At 37.0% G+C, this 23,178-nt stretch overlaps 1 pseudogene; it reads right to left on the reverse strand.

The window, feature by feature from the left end:
• Positions 1-16,722: 16,722 nt before the first annotated feature.
• Positions 16,723-16,967, reverse strand: LOC123953621 (annotated as a pseudogene).
• Positions 16,968-23,178: the final 6,211 nt, after the last annotated feature.

Consider the following 23,178-nt stretch of genomic DNA (forward strand, 5'->3'; position numbering starts at 1 on the left):
TTCTAGGGAATACAATCCTAGGAGATGTGGGATGTCACTGTGCTAGTGGGTTGCCTTTTTAGTTTTGACCGTTGTATCCTTTGTTGTGCAGAGCTTTTTATTTTAATGTAGGCGCAATAGTTTCTTTTTGCTTTTCCTTCCTGTTTTACTTTTTAAAATAGCTTGAGAAAAATGGGTCTTAACTCTTCTTTGAATGTTTGGTAGAGGGGTTCTTGGGTGACTCACTCATTTAAGTTTCTATCTTCAGCTTAGGTCAGGCTCTCGAGGTCCTCGGGTCAATCCCAACTTTGGGCTCAAAGCTCAGTGGGGAGTCTGCTTCTCACTCTCCCTCTGTCCCTACCCCTAGCTTGTGCCCCACTTCCTTCTCTCAAATAAATAAATAAATAAAATCTTTAAAATAAATAAATAAAATAAATGTAAAACCGTCTGGCTCTGGACTTTTGTTTGTTTGTTTGTTTTTAATTGCTTCAATTTTATTGCTTATAATCAGTCTGTTCAAAGTTTCTGTTTCTTCCTAATTCCGTTCAGTAGGTATATGTTTCTAGGAATTTATCTGCTGTTATGACTACTATTATTACTACTACTGTTACTACTACTTTATCTCCTTCTCCTCCTCCCCTTTCTTCTACCCCTCCCTCAGCTAGAGGTTTATCTATTTCTACTGTAGTTTTTATTATTTCCTTCCTTCTGCTGGTTTGAGGGTTTTGTGCTGTTGTTGTTGTTCTTTTCCTAGTTCCTTTAGGCTTAAGGTTAGGCTGTTGTTATGTTTCTTTCTTCTTGCTATATTGTTATAAAATTCCTCTTAGAACCCCTTTTGCTGCCTTCCAAAGGTTTTTGATCATTGCATTTTCATTTTCATTTGTTTCTATGTAATTTTTTAAAGTTTCTTCTTTGATTTCTTGGTTGACTTATTCGTTGTTTAGTAACATGTTATTTAACCTTCATGTATTTTTGCTCTTTCTAGGTTTTTTTTTTTCCCCTTGTTGTTGATTTCTAGTTTCATAGCATTGTGATCAGAAAAGATGCATAGTATGACAATATTTTTTTTTAATTTTTGAGACTTGTTTTATGGCCTGATATGTCATTTATTCTGGAGAATGTTCTATGTACACTTGAAAGAATGTGTATCCTGTTGTTCTGGGGTAGAATGTTCTGAATAAATCTATTAGATTCATCTGATCCAGTGTGTCATTCAAAAATCATTGTTTCCTTGTGGATTTTGTTTGGATGATCTATTTATTTAAATAGGGTATTAAAGTCTCCTAACATTATTGTATTACTATCAATTAGTTACTCTATGTTTGTTATTAACTGTGTTACATATTTTGGTGTTCCCATATTGGGTGCATAAATATTTATAATTTTCATATCTTCTTTTTGGATTGTCCCTTTTATTATTATATAGGGCCCTTCTTTATCTGTTGTTATAGTCTTTGTTTTAAAGTCTGTTTTTTTCTGATAAGTATTATTACTCTGGCTTTCTTTTGATATCAACTTGAAGGATAAATGTTTCTCCATCTCCTCACTTTGAATCTGCAGGTGTCTCTAGGTCTGAAATTGGTCTCTTGTAGGCCAGCCTACAGATGGGTCTTGTTTTTCATCTATTCTGTCACCCTATGTCTTTTGACTAAAGTGTTCAATCCACTTACATTCAGAATAATTATTGCTAGGGGTGCCTGGGTGGCTCAGTCAGTTAAGCTATCCAACTCTTGATTTTTGACTCAAGGCATGATCTCAAGCTTACAAGATTAAGCCCTACATCAGGCTCAGTGCTAAGTATGGAGCCTGCTTAAGTTTCTCTCTCTACCTCTCCCTCTGCCCCTCCCTTCTCAGTGCTCTCTCTCCTGAAATAAATAAGTAAATAAATAATAAATTATTTTAAAAAAACAACAAAGTAATTATTGTTAGATATATATTTATTGCCATTTTATTACTTGTTTTATGGTTGTATTTGTAGTTTTTCTCTGATCCTTTCTTGCTCTCATTCATGGTTTGCTTGCTTTCTTTGGTGATGTTTGGATTCCTTTCTCTTTACTCTGTGCATATCTATTACTGCGTTTTTGATTTGTTACCATTAGGTAACAATTAGGTTCATATCTAACATCCTCCGTATATAGTAATCTATATTAAGTCAGTGGTCACTTAAGCTTGAACCTGTGCTTTACTTCTCTTCCCACATGTTTTAGGTATATGGAGTCATATTTTACATGCTTTTGTTTGTGAATCTGTTGACTGATATTTACAGATATACTTATTTGTATTGTTTTTCTATTTCCTAGTTTTCATACTCTCACAATCTTTCCTTTCCTCTCAAAGATTACCCTTTAATATTTCTTTTGGAGCTGGTTTAGTGGTCTTCATCTCCCCTAGGTTTTGTTTGTCTGAGAGACTTTTTATTTCTCCTTTTATTCTGAATGTTAGCCTTGAAGAATGGAGTATTCTCAACTGCAGATTTTTTCCCCTTCACCATGTTGAATATATAATGTCTTGTTCTTCTGAACTGTGAAGTTTCTTCTGAAAAATCTGCTGATAGCTTATGGGGTTTCCCTTGTATGTAGCTGTCTTCTTTTATCTTGCTGCTTTTAATTTTTTTTCTTTATTAGTACTATCTACCATTTTAATTAGTATGTGTCTTGTTCCCCTCCTTGGACTGATTTTGGTGGTGGATCTCTCTGCTTTCTGGATCTGGATGTCTGTTTCTTTCCCCAGATTAGGGGACATTTCAGCTATTAATTCTCCAAATCAATTTTCTGCTCCCCTTTTTTTCTGTCTTCTAGGATCTCTCTAATGTAAATGTTACTACACTTGATGGAGTCAGTGAGTTCCCTAAGTCTATGCACATTTTGTATAATGTTTTTTCCTTTCATTTATTCAGCTTGGTTACTTTCCATTACTCTGTTTTCCAGGTTGTTAATTTGTTCCTCTGCTTCCTCTAGCCTCTTATTTATTCCATCAAGCATATTTTTAATTATGTCTATTGTGCTCTTCATCTCTGATTGGCTCTTTTTTTTAAGCTCTTTGTCTCACTGATGCCCTCCACTCTTTTTTGAAGTCCAGTGGGTGTCTTTATGAGTACTACTTTAAATTCTCTATCAGGCACATTATTTGTACCCATTTTGCTTAGGTCTCTTGCTGTTGTTTTGTCCTGCTCTTTCATTTGTAATATATTTCTCTGTCTCCTCATTTTGTCTCTCTCTGTCTCTTTCTCTGTGTTAGAAAAGTCACGTACATCTCTTGGTCTTGAAGGTAATGGCCTTATGAAGTAGAGGTTCTCTAGTGCCCTGAAGTGCAGTATCCCCTGTTCCTCAGAACTTGGTGCCTCAGGGAGTGTTTCCTATGTGTGTTGAATGTGCCCTGTTCTTATGTCCTAGCCACTTTTTTCAGCCATCTGCAGAAGTTCTCTTTGCTCTTGTGAGCAGTATTTTGTCTGGCCAGGGCAGGGCACGTTTTAACAAGGCATGCACTGGCCTGCCTACAAAATGAAACCTGCTCCTACTGCTGCAACAGAGGCCCCACAAAACATACAGGTTGGGAGATGTGTTGGCAGAGTTTGTGCTGGTCTTCTGGAGGAGGAGACCCATGGTACCAGCACCGAGGCAAGCATGACTGAAAGGGTAGATCCACCAAAGTGTGGGAGGGAAGGACAGGGCTTTGTGTAAGTAAATCAGGTAGGGAGTGTTGACCCCTTACTCATTCCTGCACATGTATTTGTGTTCATACTCGGGGACAGGGGCTGAAAATGATGCCTGCTAGCTGCTTTGTTCCTGAAGAGGTCTTCATGCAATACATGACTTTCTGGAACATGCTCTGAGATAAGTAAATAACTCTCCCTCCCATGTGCCCCAGGCGTTTTCCAAACAGCTGCCTTTAGGCTGTATTTCTGCTACCTGCTTGTCATGTTAGCTCCTTAAGAATGAGGACTCAACTTCCTAAAGCCCTTGAGGCTCTCCCAGAGCTGAATCTACTGATTTTTAAATTCTAGGTTTTAAGTCCCACTAGTTGTAAGAACTCACAGGATTCTATCTTAAGCCATGTATTATGGGGATTTGTCTTTCCCTTGTAGGCTCTACAGTCTGATAGTCTGTATTTGCCCTTCACCATGCTCTCCACCCCCGCTCACTCCTGATAGTCTACAGCCTGCTCCCCTTCACTCCCAACTTTGTCTCCACCATTCCTACCTTCTTCATTGCGGCCTCTTCTCTACCTCTAGTTGTGGAGTTTGTTTTGTCAGTCTTTGGATCATTTTCTAGGTTATTTAAACTAATGTGAGTGTTACTTAGTTTTATCTTTCAGAGGAGGTGAGCTTAGGGTCCTTCTACTCTGCCATTATTCCCAGCCTCTCCTTCAGTAACAAGGATTCTTAAAAATGGAAGTTGGAGGCAGAAGATGGAAGTTAGAAGGAGATGTAACAACAGAAGGTGGAATTGAAGCAGAATAAAGACTTGACTCACAGATGCTGGCTTAGAAGGTGAAGAATAGAGGCCATAATCCAAAGAATGTTGGTGTTCTCTAGTAGTTGGAAAAGGTAGGGGAAGTAATTCCCCCTTGAAGCTCCAGAAGAAACCTAGTTCTACGGACACTTTAATTTTTGCCCAATGAGAACTCATGGTGGACTTACTACTTATAGAAGTATAAGATAATAAATTTGCATTGTTTTAAGCTAGTGAGGTTGTATAATTTGTTACAGCAATAATAGACAAGTAATATAATAGTTGATACTGATTCTACTCATTTCAATCCAATATCACAGGGGTTATTATAATGCCCCCTTTCCATATTTGTAACTCCCTTTGCAGCATTTAGAAACATGACTCCCATTATGTTCAATGTGTTTGTTTATTTGATTAATCCTAAATCTATTGGGTCACTGCCCTGTGTGGTACTCCTCTGCCCACCTACCACTGCTAATGATATTTAACAAGTTATTTTGGAAGGAAGGAAGAGAGGTAAGGAGGAAAGAAGTGGGGAGATGAATGGAAAGAATAGCAGCCAAGTCATAGTTTTGTTTTGTTTTTTTTTTTTCCCTCAGTGTTTATGGATAGACCTTGAGGAGTTGTATTATATACCCTACCTCTGGAATTTTCTGAAAAACCAGTACTTATGTTTGTTGACCCAGGGTATAGACCCATGGTTTTTATCACTTTCTCAAAAGAGATGCCTGAACTCTAAATACGTAAAAAACATGGATTTCATAACTATTTAGTCAAAAAGTAGAGTGATGACCTAAATGTCCTCCTTAAAATCCATTTACAAACCTTATAATAGACCATAATAGATCTTCAAAACACTCACAGCGCATCCACTCTTATTAGGACTTCTTAAGAGTTCATGTTCCTTATCTCAGTTTCATCTGATTTGCTAAGGATCAGATAACTTACCTATAGGTGCCCAGAATCCTCATATTTCAAAGAGAAATAGTAGACCAATTGGGGGGAATGCTAAAAGATTATCAGATTTTTTCATGCTAGTGTTACCAACTCCAGCTTCTACAAGTACTTAGATCAAAGAGGCCCCAAAGGATGAATTTATTGGGAATTATTGATATATGTATTTACCTATCCCTCCCAATCCCTGCAATTCTCAACTATAGGCCAGTTGTAGAAGAAGTTTCCAACTAGAGGTCCTAAAACTCCCCATAAATGAAAAAGACAGCTTTCAGAATCAGCCAAGAACAGATTACAATGGACCTGGCCACCAAAAAACCATGCTTTCATTGTTTTCCTGAGGTTTGCTATAGTGGGATCAAAAACCAAGGCTTTAAAAAGAAAGATGAGAAGCATCAAAGAGAAGGAGATTCAGTTAACCAAAAAGCTGTTGCCCACTGTAGGTGTATAAGCTGGAAACCTGTGTGAGTGTGTGTGTGTGTGTGTGTGTGTGTGTAAATAAATAATAAAACTTCACGGGGAAAATTTCTAATTTAATTAAGGTTTGGCAGCTTTGGGATTATTGCGTTGAGCTGTAGATTTTACTGAAAGTAGATTAATTTTGCAACTGAAAGTTACCAAAGGACTACTCTATTTTCTTAAAAAAAAAAAAAAAAAAAGGATGAAAAATCTGGTACATTCCCCAAACTCCATACAAGAAGTGGGGGTGGGGTTATATCCATGGATTGTGTTTGAATGGTCTATGGAGGAAAAATAAAGCTGTTTTCTGTTTATTTTCTTGGGTCAGCTCCTGTCAAAATGGCTCCTTTTTATAATACGGTATCAAAACAGCAGTATATATTGAAAAACTTACTTTTTTTTTTTTTATCATCTGGTAGAAAAAGCCCTTAGAAGCTTATTTATTCTTTCTTGTTTTTCATCTGACACATGGGTGGGCATGTTACCTTAACTCTAAATCTAGTATCCAGCTGTGACATTCTGTAGTCCCGAAAGCTGTTTTTTGAACGGTCTTTATTCATCCTAAAGGAGGGAGTTTGAGTAAGATGATGTTTCTAGAACTTTGAGAGCTGATTATGTGTACATCCACCTTGGGATATTTTAGTAAACTTATTTTTCCCCCTTATCTGAAAAACACTTAAACACTTTGAAAGTTTCTGAGATTGGTTTTTTTTCTTATTCAAATTTACTTTCTTTCTAATAGCCCAGGCCATTCCATGAGTGCACTGGTCCCCATACCTGCCTACCCAGTCACCCAGTTGGTTATTTTTTTAAGATTTTATTTATCAACTTAGAGAGAGAGAGAGCCTGAGCAGGGAGAGAGGTAGAGGGAGAGGTGGATGGAAGGAATCCCAAGCAGATTGTGCACTGAGAGTGGAGTCTGACATCGAGCTCCATCTCATAAACCTGGGATCATTACCTGAGCCAAAACCAAGAGTCAAATGCCTAACTTACTGAGCCACCCAGGCACCCACTCAGTTATCTTTACTTCCATGGAAATACAATGATTATTATTAGGAAGAGTAAATGGGTTAAAGATTCTAAAAGTCATAAGAAACCATTAATCCTCTGGAGGGATTGTTTTAGTAGTTCCATTACCTTTCAGCTTGGTGATCGTAATGGACCCCCATAAAAAGGATTTAGTTACTGAATAAGTAAGTATTTTGGGAAAATCTATTTTGAGCATGTCTTGAGCTAGGGACTCAGTAGCCAACCTTTCTAATTGAAATTACCACCATCATCACTAAAGAAATTCTACAAACTTTGTCACATTCCTTTCATGGTCTGACCACTTACTATAAGGAACCCATTTCTAGGTTCTCCATATTATGCTCCAGACCTGTATTCACAGAACATTGCTATCCATTACCTTAATTCACCAACGTGTAGATTTGTCAGATATGTATGTCTATATGTGTGTGTGTGTGTGTGTCTGTGTCTGTGTATATATATGTACATTTATATATATATATTTTATAAACATATAATGTATTTTTATCCCCAGGGGTATAGGTCTGTGAATCACCAGGTTTACACACTTCACAGCACTCACCATAGCACATACCCTCCCCATGAGGGGGGTCCATAACCCACCCCCCTCTCCTGACCCCCTCCCCCAGCAACCCTGTTTGTTTTGTGAGATTGAGTCACTTATGGTTTGTCTCCCTCCCGATCCCATCTTGTTCCATTTATTCTTTTCCTATCCCCCTAACCCCCCATGTTGCATCTCCACTTCCTCATATCAGGGAGATCATATGATAGTTTATATGTATATGTTTATATACAGACACATACATACACATATGCATTCACACATACGGATTGTACTATTTATAGTCTGGCGAAGGAACAAAGTATGGGTGGTCCGAAATAAGCTTTACTTTACAAGTGGGTGGAAGAAGGAGAGTTTCCTTTTACAATATTATTTAGAAGTACAGTGGCAAGTTCCCTGCCTTTTAAGTCAGACTGACTTAAGAAGAGTCTTAACCTGTGTCTACTTTATGAATTGACACAAGTCATTTATTTTCTGTCAGCCTCACTATTCTCATCTGAAAAGGGGGAAATATAACAACCTCCCTCATTGAGTGTTATGAGTTATTAAATGAGAGGATACACAAATGCTAGTAGTATCTGGCACATAATTGATGCTGAAGCAATAGGAGCTTTTTAGTGTTTGTGATCACGATAATCTTACACAGTTACATGAGTTCATTTGTCATCATCTTTTTTTCCCATATGAATAAACTTAGACTGAGAAAATTTAGATGGTATCTATGTATATGCAGCTAGTAAGTGACAGGACTCAGTCCCACCTCTGGCTCTGACATTCTGCTGACTCCCTTCCTCTCCCTGGTATACATGTTTTGCACCCACAAACACACAAGGACAAATGAGCCTAGACCCTCCATCTTCTTGTGATGTTTTAGAACTGAGGAATCCTGGAATTATAGAGATGTAAGAAACCATCACTGATAATATTGGAACTGTAATTCTAAATCCTTAATACTCCCATTGAAATTTACAGGTCTAACAGATTTTTGCATATTTTATGTATTTCAGTTCTGGAGCTCACCAGTGTATCTGGAGCTGGACAGAGCATACTCTATGAATGCCAGTTTACAAAAGAAGAAAAAATAAGGATTTAGCATTTTCTTTGACTTTGCTTCATTCTCAACAGAGTGACTTCTTCAAGGCCCCACATTTGGTAAGTGGTAAAATTTGGACTTGCGCCCTTCAAACTTCAAGTGCAGTGTTCACATTACTTTTCAAATGAATTACAATACCTCGCATTTACTGACAATTTCAGTATTTGTTCAGCACTCCTCTAGGGTGTTGTTACGTGTCACAACTAACAGAAGCTTTGAAAAACACTTAAGGTGTCTGTGTGTGTGTGTGTGTTTCTTGGTAAAGAAAAAAAAAAAGCCTGGAAAATTAAGTAAATTACTCAAGATCTGGCAGAAAAGAAATTTAAAAATAGACACATAAATTTAGGTTATTGTATTGTGGAAGTTAATTCTTTGCCCCTCTACCACAATGCCTGAACACTATGACCAGAAAGCTTCACCATCGAAGATTTTTAGAAGTCCCACTGAAAACCATTGCTGCTTTCATGCATGAATTGTTTTGCAGCTTAAGTATGTTGTTCAAGGTCAAAGGGCAATTTGGTAGATTCTATCTCTTTTCTATTTAGAGTCAAGCCATCACCTAATGTGCATAATAATTGGGTTTAACTTTCATGAAAAAATGCAATGTTCTTCTCTCTGTTGCTACATCCTTTTCTTCATCTCAATTAAAGATGGTTCAGGGCAGTGGAAATAATGTTTTAAAAAGCATGGTGTCCCAAATGCCTAGAGCTTTAGTTTTCTTGCTCTCTAGATTCTAAGTGGCCACTAGCTGAACCTGAAAGATATAATAACTTCCTGTGGGACCTCTCTAGGTTGTTGTTTTAAAGGGACAAACTGAGAGGAAAGACATTGCTTTTAACATCCACTTATCCTCTAACCTATTGGGTCTTTTTGCTGTGATACATGATAAAGCAGAAAGTGTTTGAAATGTCGGTAGGAGATAGGAGAAATGTTGGTGGGAGGATAAATGAGAGCCCCGTTTCTGGAGGGCAGTTTGGCAACATAGATCAAACTGAAGATGTGCATATCCTTTAACCCAGTGATTCTACTCTAGGGATAAATTATAAGAAACAGTTTGCATAAGAGTAGGAGGGAGGGAGGGGGAAATGGGAGAGTGGAAGGAGATTGAAATATTGACAAATTGGAAGCAAGCTAAATAGTACTCAGGAAACTAGTTGAATACACTGTGACATTTCAATTCAGTGGATTTTTATGGTTTTTAAAAAATAAACCCGTATGTAAATGTAAGAAGAGAAGTTTAAGAATTTTTGATAAGTGAAAAACTAGGTATGGGTAAGTATGCCTATGTATTTATGAATGCAACAAATGTTTATTGAGCAATGATTAAATTCCAAGCATTACTCTGGTGTGATCACATTTGTATCATGGATGTTTTGTGTGCCCTTCAGTTTCATACACATACAGTAGGAGAAATATCTAAAGGGTTGTTCATATGATGATAATGATATAGATTTCAGGGGAACAGATTTTGCTTTTATTCCATTTTCTTGTCAGAATTCTTTACATTTCAAAAATAGTTAGCATGTATTGTTTTTATAATTAGACAAGTCACATTCACGTAGAGAAAAGGTGAAATGCCTGTCCTTGCACGTGGGATTTCTGCTCTAACAAGCCCAAAGGAGAAGGCAAGGGATAACAATGCCAGTGATGCTCTAGTCTCCCAGGAAGTGAAAAGATAAATAAAACCTCCTCCCAGTTCTACTCTGTGGAGGGGTCATCCTTTAGATATAGAGAAGGAATCTAGGAAAGATTGTACTCACCGGTGAGGCAGTGCAGCTCTGAAGTTCTCCAAGTTAGAGAGCAGTTGCATTAATTTTAGCTAATGAAGTTTGCAAAAGGAGGCCAGAGGAGGGCCGTGTCAACAACTGTCCCTAGAGCTCAAAGTCACTTCGTTATGCTGGACCTTAGCCAGAGCTGAGATCTGTTCATCTGGCCTCTGCCAGAGACCACGCATTTGGGTTCATGGAGAAAATCCCTGCTCTTGAATATTAGCCACATATGTACATGGGTGTACATGTACATGTATATCATCTGAATTCTGGTAATTCTCACCTCTGGTATTAAAATCATTTGGAGGAAGACTTTTTAGAAAACACCAAAGCATGAGTAAAACATGTCTGTGATTCAGTCGTCTGTTTTGAGCATGGGTGTGAGCCTATTTCAAAATCTCATTAGGTAATCCTGAACATCCTGCCAACATTGACAACTGGACTTAGAGAAAGAACTCTTCTTGCTTTCTTATCTCCAATACTTACTGGTTGTGTGTCCTTGAGCATAGTATTTCATCTGAGTTGTCATTTGAAAAATGAAATGAAGATACAAATATTCATTTTATGAAACTTGTGGTTGATGAATTATGTGAGAGAATGTATATAAAAGTACTTTGTGGGGCACCTAGATCGCTCAGTGGGTTAAGTGTCTGCCTTCAGCTCAGTCATGATCTCAGGGTCCTGGGATCAAGCCCTGTATCAGGCTCCCCATTCAGCGGGGAGTCTGATCCTCCCTCCGCCCCTCCCCTTCCACCCACTCGTGTTCTCTTTGACCATCTCTCTCTCTTTCTCTTTCAAATAAAATCTTTTAAAAAAAGTACTTTGTAAAGTGCCAAGTAAATAATATTTCATAAGTTTAGCAAGCTTTCTCCCCCTGTCCAAATATGTCACATAATTCAAGGTCGATAAACAGTGCGTTGTCTCCCAATAGTAGAACATGAATTATCTACATCAAAATCACCTAAGCTGCTTGTTAGAAATATAAAGTAAAAAATTTTAAATGTCTGAAAATAGGGTCCAATATCTGCATTTTACATGGGCAACCCAGTTTGCCTCTGTAAAATAAGATTGAGAACCAGTGTTAAATTTTTGCAAGAGTTGTAGCAGACTGTGGTAACTCTCAGTAACAGGGCACAGATAGGCAGCAGTTCAAAAGTAGGAATGAATGAAACTGGACCGTTCTTTTAAACCATACCTAAAGATAAACTCAAAATGGATGAAAGACCTAATGTGAGACAGGAATCCGTCAAAATCCTAGAGAACACAGACAGTAACCTCTTCAATCTTGGCCACAGCAACTTCTTGCAAGACAAGTCTCTAAAGGCAAGGAAAAATAAAGCAAAAATGAACTATTGGGACTTCATCAAGATAAAAAGTTTCCGCACAGCAAAATAAAACAAACAAAAAACACTCAGCAAAACTAAAAGGCAAACTACGGAATGGGAGAATATATTTACAAATGACATATCAGTTAAAAGGCTGGTATGCAAGATCTATAATGAACTTATCAAACTCAACACCCAAAAAAACAAATAATCCAGTCAAGAAATTGGGCAGAAGACATGAACAGACACTTCTCCAAAGAAGACATACAAATGGCCAACAGACACAAGAAAAAATGCTCAATATCACTTGGCATCAGGAAGATACAAATCAAAACCACAATGAGATACTATCTTACACCAGTTGGAATAGCTAAAATTAACAAGATAAGAAATAATAAATGTTGGCAAGGATTTGGAGAACGGGGAACCCTCCTACACTGTTGGTGGAAATGCAAGCTGGTACATCCACTCTGGAAAACAGAATGGAGGCTCCTCAAGAAGTTAAAAATAGACCCAGCAATTGCACTACTCGGTATTTACCCAAAGATACAGATGTAGTGAAACGGCCAAGATGTCTTTCAGTAGGTGAATGGATAAAGAAGATGTGGTTTATATATCACTCAGCTATCAGAAAGGATGGCTACCTATAATTTACATTGACATGGCTGGAACTGGAGAGTATTATGCTAAGTGAAGTAAGTCAGGCAGAGAAAGACAATTATCATATGGTTTCACTCATACGTGAAATATAAGAAATAATGCAGAAGATTGTGGGGGAAGGGAGGGAAAACTGAATGGGAAGAAATCAGGAGACAAACCACGAGAGATTCTTGACTTTGGGAAACAAACTGAAGGGGAGGTGGCTGGGAGGATGAGGCAACTGGGTGATGGGCATTAAGGAGGGCAGGTGATGTGATGAACACAGGGTGTTTTATGCAATTGATGAATTTTTGAACACTACATCTGAAACTAATGATGTACTACTATATGTTGGTTAATTGAATTTGCATTTAAAAAAAACAAAAAAACAAAGTAGCAGCCCTACCATCATTTGTTTAAAATGAACAACAAAAGCAGATCAGAAGATAGAAATTGACTCTCAGCCTTGACCATGTCATGGATTTCCCTAGTGTTCTCCTGACTTTCTGTACTGTGTTTTGCAAAAAGGGCTTATCTCATTCCTGTTTGACCTCAGACAAGAGTAGCTTGCCATTAGTGAAACTTCACATGAGTTAAATGCATGGTCTTGGTTGCTGTTACAGTACTCCCCCATTACACTAAAAGTACACCCTACCGGCTCTTGTGAGTAGTTGACCTTTAGAGGTTTCTAAGTTCAAGGACTGATTCAGCACCTTGTCCAACATGATGCTTTCCTCATATCTGGTCTCACTGCCTCTTGTGGTGTAAAGAAATGTCTACACTTGGGTTGAAAATGCTCTGAGATCTTGTTTAGGAAATATTAAATTCTGAAGTGTTATATCCTGGCTCCAGCACCACAAACAGACCCCCTAGACAGAAGAGGAGCTTAGGATACTTGATTACAGCATGATCAATTCCCATTTTTCTAGTACTTAGAACAATTGCCTAGGAAATAGCTCAAAGGACACAAGGTAACCCTGCCTGTGATATCATGCTCTAGAAATAAAAAACACCGGAAGTGATAGCTAAAGACTTAGGATCATGTCCTTGTCCTTATCACTTATGAGCTGACCTGAGCCCTGATTTATAAATCTGTAAAGTAGGGAAAGCAAAACTTTTCAAGGATTTCTTCAGAAACAAAAGATTGTGTGAGATTACATTGAATAACTGATAGGATAACACTTGGAATACCACTAAATATTGTACAAAGTTCTGTAGGATTTTACATGACTGTAGACAATGATGTGACAGTTAATTGTCCCTCAATCAATGCTCTCCTTCCCAAATAGTACCCTTTGCAAGTGCTCAGTGCTTCCTGAAACTTCTTTAGAAGAGACAAATGCCCATCTGGCCATAAATTGAAGTTGTGTTTTGGAGCACAAATGCCTTATAGAGAGCATCTGCTATCAAGGGGGCATAATGGTATGAAGCACTAAGAGCAGAGCACATATTCCCCAGCAGTTCCAGGGAGAGTATACAGACTCATGGGCCCCAAAATAAAGTTGATAAAGCAGGAAGAATAAGGGCAAGCAAAGTAGGAAGAGTCAAGGTTTCTGGGTGCAAGCACATTAGGGATGTTCTGTGGTACAAAATCCATGGAAGTTTTTAAATTGAGAATAACCTTCCTTTTCAAAAGCTCCTCTGACTTGGGAGAAGACTGAATATGACACAGGAGCTGGAGAGAGCCCTGTCTGGAACAGAAAGAGCATCTTCTCCATGGGGGGGCATGAAGGGTGGGTGCTGGGCCTGGCTCACAAAGCAGATTAGTGGCAGGTCAGCCCTTTCACAAGGATAAGCTCTTTCTCTGCAAAAGTATGCTGCCTAACAGACAAGGGCAGGAAACACTAATTCACAGGCTTTTAGTGGCTGACATACACTTCGCATTCGTAACTGGCTCTCTGCTTGCCACAGCCATTAAAGCAGAGGCAGGAGGCTTGAGCCTCCAAAGAGAGCAAGATGACCTTGGTCAGGTTGGTGGGGAAGAGGAGAAAGGAGGAGCACTGAGAGATACTGAGATCTATTCTTATAATGGTAACAGTAGAATTAAAATAGTCTAAGACCATTGCCACTTAACCCTAAAAACTCTCACCCAGATCACCTGATTTTCAGTACAGACTCAGATGGTCAAAGTCAGAATAAAACAAAAACAGAACCTAGTTTTTCCCTCTCCTTCCTAATGGTCTAGGCAGGGTAAGTGGTCTTTCCTTAGACACAGTATGTTAGATAACAATCTGTTCAGTTGCATATTCAGACTGGAGATGGTAGTGTGGAGTTATTTCTTGCAATAGATCATTTAGCAGATCTGAAATTTCTACAGAGTAATTTATCAATCTCTATTTTGAATGTACTTTGTGTTTTTTAAATGCTAAAAAAAGGTAAAATGTTTTGCTTAGTTATTTCAATTATAGGCAAAATAAAACACATAGTTGTAATAATGCTAGTTTAAAAATGTGTTTTGGGTACTTATTATGATAAGTGACTCATGCAGATTCTCTCATTTAGCCCTCACAAGAACTCTGTAATTCTGGGTGTTTTGTTTTGGAATTTCTCAGAAAACAAAATTAAAGTGTAGTAAGGTTAAGACACATGTGTATGATCACACAGTTAGTGGGAGGCAGAGTTCATATTTAAGCTCAACTTACAGGCCCTCAACAATCATGCATTCAGACTTTAGAGAAAAACAGCCACATGCCATGGCTTGAACATAAACCTTGGAAGCCCAAATGTCTAGGTTCAACATGGGCTTTATCATTTACTAGCTATGAAGCCCCAGCAAGTTATATCATTTCTTTGCCTGAGTTTACTCGTCTGCAAGATGGGGTTACTTTTGTGACCTATGCCAGAGAATTGTTATGAGAATAAGTACACAAAGGATGTGGAACTGTATCTCTCATGGTGTAAGATTTATACACATTAGCTAGAAATACTATTAGATGGAAAATTGGAAGGTTTTAAGAAGTGAAATAGAGTCTAAAATCTAAGCATATTTCCAATGGTTCAGCCGACAAATACTGAAGGCCTACAATGTGCCAGGCATTGTGACACCTGTTGGGAAATAATGATGAAAAATCCTAATATGGAAACATAACAAAGGTACAAGTTCAATTTGTTTCTTCCATTGCACATATGAGTGAAATCATATGGTATTTGTCTTTCTCTAACCCATTTCACTTAGCATTATATTCTCTACCTTCATCCATGCAATTACAAATTGCAAGATTTCATTCTTTACGTGAAAAAAAAGTGATATTCTATTGCAGATATACACCACATCTTCCTTATCAGTTCGTCATTTGATAGACACTTGGGCTGTTTACATAATTTGGTTATTGTTCATAATGTTGCTATAAACATTGGGATGCATGTATCTTTTGAATTAGTATTTTTATATTCTTTGGGTAGATACCCAGTATCGCAGTTGCTCGATTGAGGGTAGTTCTATTTTTAACTTTCTGAGGATCCTTCACACTGTTTTCCAGAGTGGCTGCACCAGTTTGAATTCCCACCAACAGTGCAAAAGGTTTCTTCTTTCTCCACATCCTTGACAACACCTGTTGTTTCTTAGGTTGTTGATTTTAGCCCTTCTGACAGGTATGAGGTGATAGCTCATTGTAGTTTTGATTACTAACTGGAAATTGAATAACAATTTCAAAAGAAGAAGATGTGTGTGTGTGTGTGTGTGTGTGTCTGTGTGAGTGTGTGTATGTGTATATACACACACAATAGAATGTTACTCAACTATAAAAAGGAATGGAATCTTGTTATTTTCAACAACGTGGATGGAGCTAGAGAATATTATGCTAAGGGAAATAAGTCAGAGAAAGACAAATACCATAGGATTTTAACCATATATGGACTTTAAGAAAGAAAACAAGCAAGCAAAGGGGAAGAAAAAAAAGAGAGAGAGAGAGAGAGATAGAGGCAAAGCAAGAAAAGAACTCTTAAGTTTGGAGAACAAACGGATGGTTACCAGAAGGGAGGTGGGTGAGGGGATGGGTTAAATAGGTGATGGGGGATTAAGGACTGCACTTGTGATGAGCACTGGGGGTTGTATGGACAAATCACTATATTATACACCTGGAACTATTATGCTGTATGTTAACTAAGTGGAATTTAATACAATCTTTTTTAAAAATTGCAAGTTCAATAATGAATAAAGCTTGTTCAGCTTTTATAAACCAGTATAAGTGTTTCATAGCTAGTTTACAGATGAGGAAATTGAGGCTTAAGAGGAATACTTACCAAGGGTTATGGCAATAATGAGGGACTGAATTAGAATTAAAATTAGTTTTTATTGTTCTGATTCTAAAAATCTGTGCTCTTATCTGCTCCATTATCTTGTATCCTAAAAGTGTGTGTCCTAACTTTAAAAAACAAACAAACAAACAAACAAACAAACAGAGACAGCTAGTGGCCAAGGTAATGCAGAGAGCTAGATCCCTGACTTTCAGTTGAAAGTTCCTTTTATCCACATGACTGGTTAGAGATATAGAAATACTAAAAATTATAAAGAAAACCCTGAAATTATTAGAGCTTTTTGGATATCCTAATGTAATTAGACTAGATTAAGTTACAGGAATAAATTTCACCCATACCTGATGGATATCCTATCTGCCTGCTGTGCACCTCTTTCTACAACCGGAGGAATAGCAATAATCGTGCCTCGGATAAACCTCATTGGCTACGATACTGCCACTGCGCAAAGCTCTACAACCAGAGGAATAAAACCAATGACTTTAATGATGTAAAAAGGTAGCTTGACTTCATAACATACCGTATACATGAATGACCTCTGGAGGGATTGCATTCCTAAATGAGAAGGATAAGTAATACAAGTTTAAAAGGGGGATATCTTTATGACGTTAGGATTAGGATACATTTCTAAAATCAAGACCTAAAAGTCATACACCACAAAGGAAAACATAGGTAGATTTTAATATACCAAAAATTAAATATAACTTTTTAACAAAAGATAGCATATACAGAGTTAACAGGTGCCAGTCTCAGAGAAGATAATTACCAAATTAATAACTGACAAAGAATTAATTAAAATTCCTGCAAAACAACACAAAAGTTTACAAAACCCAAAAGAAAAAAAGACTAATTATGTGAATAGCACATGAGGAAAAACTTGAAAGACTACTTGGAAGAAATGTTCAAGCTCCATACTGATCAGAGTAATGCAAATTACAGCAGTAACAAGATGTGGTTTTACACAATCAGGATGGAAGCAATTAGAAAAACTGATACAGCGTGCCTGTGATGAAAGGTCAAAATAGGAACTCTTGTGAACTCCCGTTAGGACATAAGCTAATAAGCCACTTAGGGAAAACAAAAAAAAGTCTTATTGCACTCATCCCATATGGAACTCTTCTCATCCCAAAATGCTAAGTAAAATATTTTACCTTTTTAGCATTTCATCCCATGAGTTTTGTCCCTACTTTGAAGATAGCAGTTGTGTTCTTATGTGTACATCTCAGAAAAGCTTTTACAGGTACACTAAGAGCTGTGTGCTTTATTGTACATGGCCCTATTTTCCCATGAGGTGGTAAAGAGTTGGGTACAATCTATGGTGTATCAATAAAAAGGCAGATTAATAAAATGAATTACATACCTTAGATTTATACGATGCAGTGATCGGAAGAACTGAACTGTATATGTGGTGATGTGGTTTGTTTTTCAAAATATATTAAAGGAAAAATATGACAACAATATTTATTATGTAATATGACTTGTCATAATTTAAATGCCATATACTTACTCCACAAACCATATATTATAAGACTTTCATATATGTAAATAGATATATGAAAGTGTATTGGAAGGGATTACTTGAATAGAAAATTTATAGGTCCCCATCAGGAGAAGGAAACAAGATTATAAATGTAAAATGCAGGGGAAATAATAAAATATGTGATGACTCTTTACTATGAATATTAGAGTGGCACACTGTCTCAAAGAGAAAAATGGTAAAGGAGTCATATATAATTTTTTACCATTTGTTGAGCACTTATTATATGCCTCACCCTGCACTTTCCATTAATTATCATTTAACACATTTAACTGTCACAAGACACTATAAAGTAGTTATTGCACAGCTGTTTCACAAAGGAGGAAATTGAGGCATCAGGAGACAAAACTGCCAAAGCTTACAAGGATAATGTGGGGTTGAGGCAGAGTTGATACTTCAGTGTTGAAACAGTAGGACACGGAGTCTAAATCCTGTGTTCTCATCTCCATTGTCCTGCCTCATGATTAAAGAGATATTTAATCTCTTTATCTCTATATCTCTAATATAATCCTATATTATATATATATATCTCTAATATAATCTAATATATATTATATATATATCTCTAATATAATCCTATATTAAAGTGTACAGAAGAGGATAATAAAGTAAAAGCTTATTTAAGCCTACAGTGTCATGAACCAGTTTAGTTTTGAATTTCCAAATACTAATCACCTTGGAAAATCAGGTGGCAAAACAAAAGCTAATCTTGAATATGTTGTGCTCGGTTTTGAACAAGGGAGCTGTGGACGGGGCCAGGTCCAAACCCTAGCATTGTTTGACACATGGTAGGTATGAAGCTATTGTTTCCAGATGATAAAATGGCTCCATCAAGAGATATGCTCAAATTGGGGCTAAACTGGGGTATAAAGTGGCTCAAATTTCAAACAAGAGGCATGTCTAGACTAAGAGGATTTGAATCAGAAACTAGATTAAAGCCTTCATCACAGAGGATGGACTGGCATAGGGTTTAATTTATTTGGACATTTGAAAAGTAATTATAAGCAAATGTCAACACAGAATCAGTAGAAAAGTTACTGTGCTTCCATTGATAGATAGAATTCAAGACCACAAGTCAGATACCAGGGATGATGTTCAATCAGAACCCTGGATGCCACACAGGTTTGACTGACCATTACCCTTTGTTCACCATATTATATATTTTCTGCCAGCCTCATCCATGATGCCATCCCCTACGGTGGAAAAAGTCCATGCTGCTTAAGTCAGACCTTATTCCTCAGTGTTAGAGTTTGCAGGCTCTTTCTTCTAAGGATCCACAGCCTATGTTATGGCTAGACTCCAAATGTAGGTATACATTTTAGCTAGAGAAGATTTATGAAACAGGTAGAAGCTGATTGTAGGTAGTATCTGAGGATCATTCTTATCAGTGCACCCTGACTTCAGGACCTACCCATTTATCCTTCTCCATTAGATCAAAGGCAAGCCATCCGGATGCCTAGGATGAAAATTTCATCCACGACTTAGGACAGAAAAACTATTTGCATTAAAGCCAGACCTTGTAAAAGAAATGCCCACATTTTCAATTAGAGTGTCAAGTTTATATCTGTGTTTTCATTTACCTGCCAATATACAGTGTTTCCCAAATGAAAGGATAATAGAAGGAAAGAAAAGAAAGACTCTTTATGAGGGAGTAAGCAAAGGCAAGACATGCCATCAGGAAACATGGAGATGAAAGAGACCCTAGAAGATACCTTGCAGATGGAGAAAGCACAGGAACAAGAATATTAAGGTGGATTCTATTTCTGTAACTTCCAGAAATAAGCTGGCTCACATTAGGTTAGTCATTTCAGCCCAGTCTGCTTCAGTTTTCTCATCTGTCGAATGGAAACTGTTAGACTTATCTGTGTGACTCATAGGACTATTGAAGGCAAATAAGATAATACTTATTGAGGCTCTTTGGAAAATGTTATATAATTGCTATTGGAGCCCAAGGATTATTAATAGCAATATGTGGCCAGAGAAGGTGCATTTTAATTGATGATAGCTTAGATATGTCAAGAGGAAAACTTACTCTCACCTATGTGGGGATGCAGTAGTAGGGGAAGTTTCTCATCAACATGAGAAATTTAGGAAATATTTATTAAAAACAGAATGCAAATGTATTTTGTGACACAGAGCATCATTACGTATGAGAAGACCTAACAGCAGATGTCTTATGCCAAGAAAACATGTAGAAAAACACTGAAGACATTCAAGAAATAATTAGATGTCTTCCTTGGGAAAAGAGGCCTGTATGTGGTGAGAAAGACAAAATGGAACACAAGATAGAACATAAATTAATAATAAGAAAATCTATCAAGATCCAGTGGACGATTTCTTGCTTTCCCCAAGAGAAGTTTGTTGGATGTTGTTAATGAACACCTCAGTTGTGGAGCATGCAGGAAAGAATCACATTCCACATGTCCATCCATGTATCTTTTATGAAATGATACTTTGTATCAAGATATTGAGAGAATTTTACAACCAAAAGAGTCTCAGAGATTAACAATTCTCCACTCCATGTAGAAATTACAGATATGCATTTACTTGCTTTCAGAAAAGAGGGGCTCATACCTCGTAAGCTGCCCTATGCCATACAACACTTTTTCTTCAACATCTCTACGAGAAGATGATATTTGCTCTTTTGAACAAATGGCTTTATCTTACACATTAAAAATAAACTCAGCCCACCTGTTAATGTTTTCTGAGTCCCTCTAGGTGCCAAACACTCTACAAAGCAGTAGGGACTTATGAAAAACAGATCTTTAAATGATTCATAGATCCTGAAGTGTCAAAATGATTATAACTGTAGGGAAGTCAGAAATGTACTCTCCCTTGTGGGCCTTCAAAAATTTATTAGAGTCTTTTCTTTACCTTTTATTCTGCTACACAAATAGATACAGTTAACCACAAATTACTTATTTCATGTTGTTTCCAGATCTTCTCAATGTTCTTTTTCTTTTCTGGACATGATCTAGTTTCTCAAAGTCCTTAATATACAGTATTCCAAAAGTTAAGGATTAGTTTCTTTAGAACTGTGCATCCTCCTAAAACAAGAAGTGCACTATTAGGAACTTATGAAGAATATCTCATGATTGTAAGAAAGAAAAAGCTTGGGAACTCAGAGCCCAGAGTTTGCGGGCATCATAGTTAAACCTTCAACAGTAGAGAACAGTTGTAGATTTTAGTGATTTGGGCAGCATGGTGTAATGAGATAAACCTTGAACTTAGCGTTTAAACAAAACTGGATTTGAATCCTGTTTCTAACATTTATTAGCTGTAATACCTTAGCCATAGCATAACACTCTCTGAGCACATTTGCTCATATTTAAAATAGGAATATTATCTACCTATTTTGTATGGTACTTAGAAGAAAAAAATGAAAACAAAATGAGATCATATCTATGTAAGTGTTTCATAAACAATAAAATGTAATGCAAATGTAATATGGTATTGCTATTCTTATAATCAGATGGGTTGACACAGAGCAAAATGTTCCATTCTGTAATTACCTGGATTCAGTAAAAATGCATCATATTCTAACAAATTAAAATCCCAGTAGTAGTAATAGCTACCATTTATTGAAGTTTTATTATGTGCCAGGAAGTGCCAGGTGCTTTACAAACATTATACCATTTAGTTCCTGGGATATAGACAATTCTATGAGTTTACCCAAGCTGTTTTATTTTCCTTTTGGGCACAAACAAAACTACGTTTCCCAGCCTAACCTGTAGTTAACTGGTCTATGTGACAATACTGCCCTTCCCAGGAATATCCATAAAATGTCCTACATGATCTCCCACTCTGTCTTGTTCTCTATTGGCTGGAAGGGTATAAATGCTCAGGTCACTCTCTGGTGCAATGAACTGAAGATCGCTGACAATTACAATTCCTTTGTCAGCCCTTGGTTCTCCAATTATGTTATGGACCAGAACCTTCTCTCCAAAGCCCTCATGCTAACCTCACATGTTGGAATGTGTTGTGAGCAAGAAATAAACTTTTGGTGTGTTAAGCTAATAAAGTTTTGGACCTGTTTATTATAGAACCTAGCATTAATTATCCTGTCTACTAGAATTCTTTAAAACATTTACTTTTTTTGCCAGAGTCAGGAACGAATGTCCATAATATCCCACTCCTTCATCTATCAACCTACTGGCAGCTGGGTTTATGAATTTCATTTCCTCCTTTACTGACAATAGGGATATTTGTCTGCTTTGTTCATTGCTTTATCTTAATTTCCTAGAAGATGACTCAATTGGTATTTGTTGAATAAATACATAAACTTATAAAAGTCTTTTAATGTTGATGGTTGCTTTTAATCCCGTTTTCCAGATAAAGAAGTGGTAATGCTGATGTTTATCTGTCTTATTCCAGAATCTTACACACTATGCTCAACTGCCCCATTTGACCAGTCTAAACTTGTAGTAAAAGATGATGGTTATGTTTTATCACCTGGAACTTTCTATTATCAGGATGTTCTCCCTTTAAGAACAAATTCTGTGGCTCTTAATGGTAGGCTTCAAGGGCTAATAAGTTACTTCCAAATCACCCAGTGAAGTTATGGGATCAATATAGGTTTAACATTAATAAATTTCATTCCTTCTCTTTAGCCAGCCAGATATAATTTGATGTCTCATGGACAGTCATTTCTAGGAAACTAAACAAAAAACTCAGAGAGAAAAATAAGGAAATAAAATGTTTGAGGCAGGCCAGAAAACCTTACTGGTTTTCATTTTCTCTAAGCTATGATAAGGAATAAAAGGAAAGAACATTACTAACTAAATGCAGTAAATCACATTTCATCCTAATTAAGAAGATAGAGTGTTATTTCCCTTATTTTTATTCAGATTCAACAAATTGAAGTTCAACAAGTTAAAGGCTACTGTGTAATTTCACAGAACTGTTGGATGGTATAGCTTGATTCTAACCTAGTTCTTTGGTCTTAAAAACTTCAGCTGCTTCAATTAATATTCTTTCAGTAGCTTATTATCATGCATTTACCACTACCAACTGGCAAAAGAAACACTTGTACAGGGCGATGGTTAAGGGCAGAGTTTGTGGATATCGGAATGAGATTGAAATCTGGTTCTGCTATTAATTGAGTGTCAAATCTTGGGCATTCAATTG

The sequence above is a fragment of the Meles meles genome, chromosome 11, assembly GCF_922984935.1.
Source record: "Meles meles chromosome 11, mMelMel3.1 paternal haplotype, whole genome shotgun sequence".
In the NCBI taxonomy this organism is placed as follows: Eukaryota; Metazoa; Chordata; class Mammalia; order Carnivora; family Mustelidae; genus Meles; species Meles meles.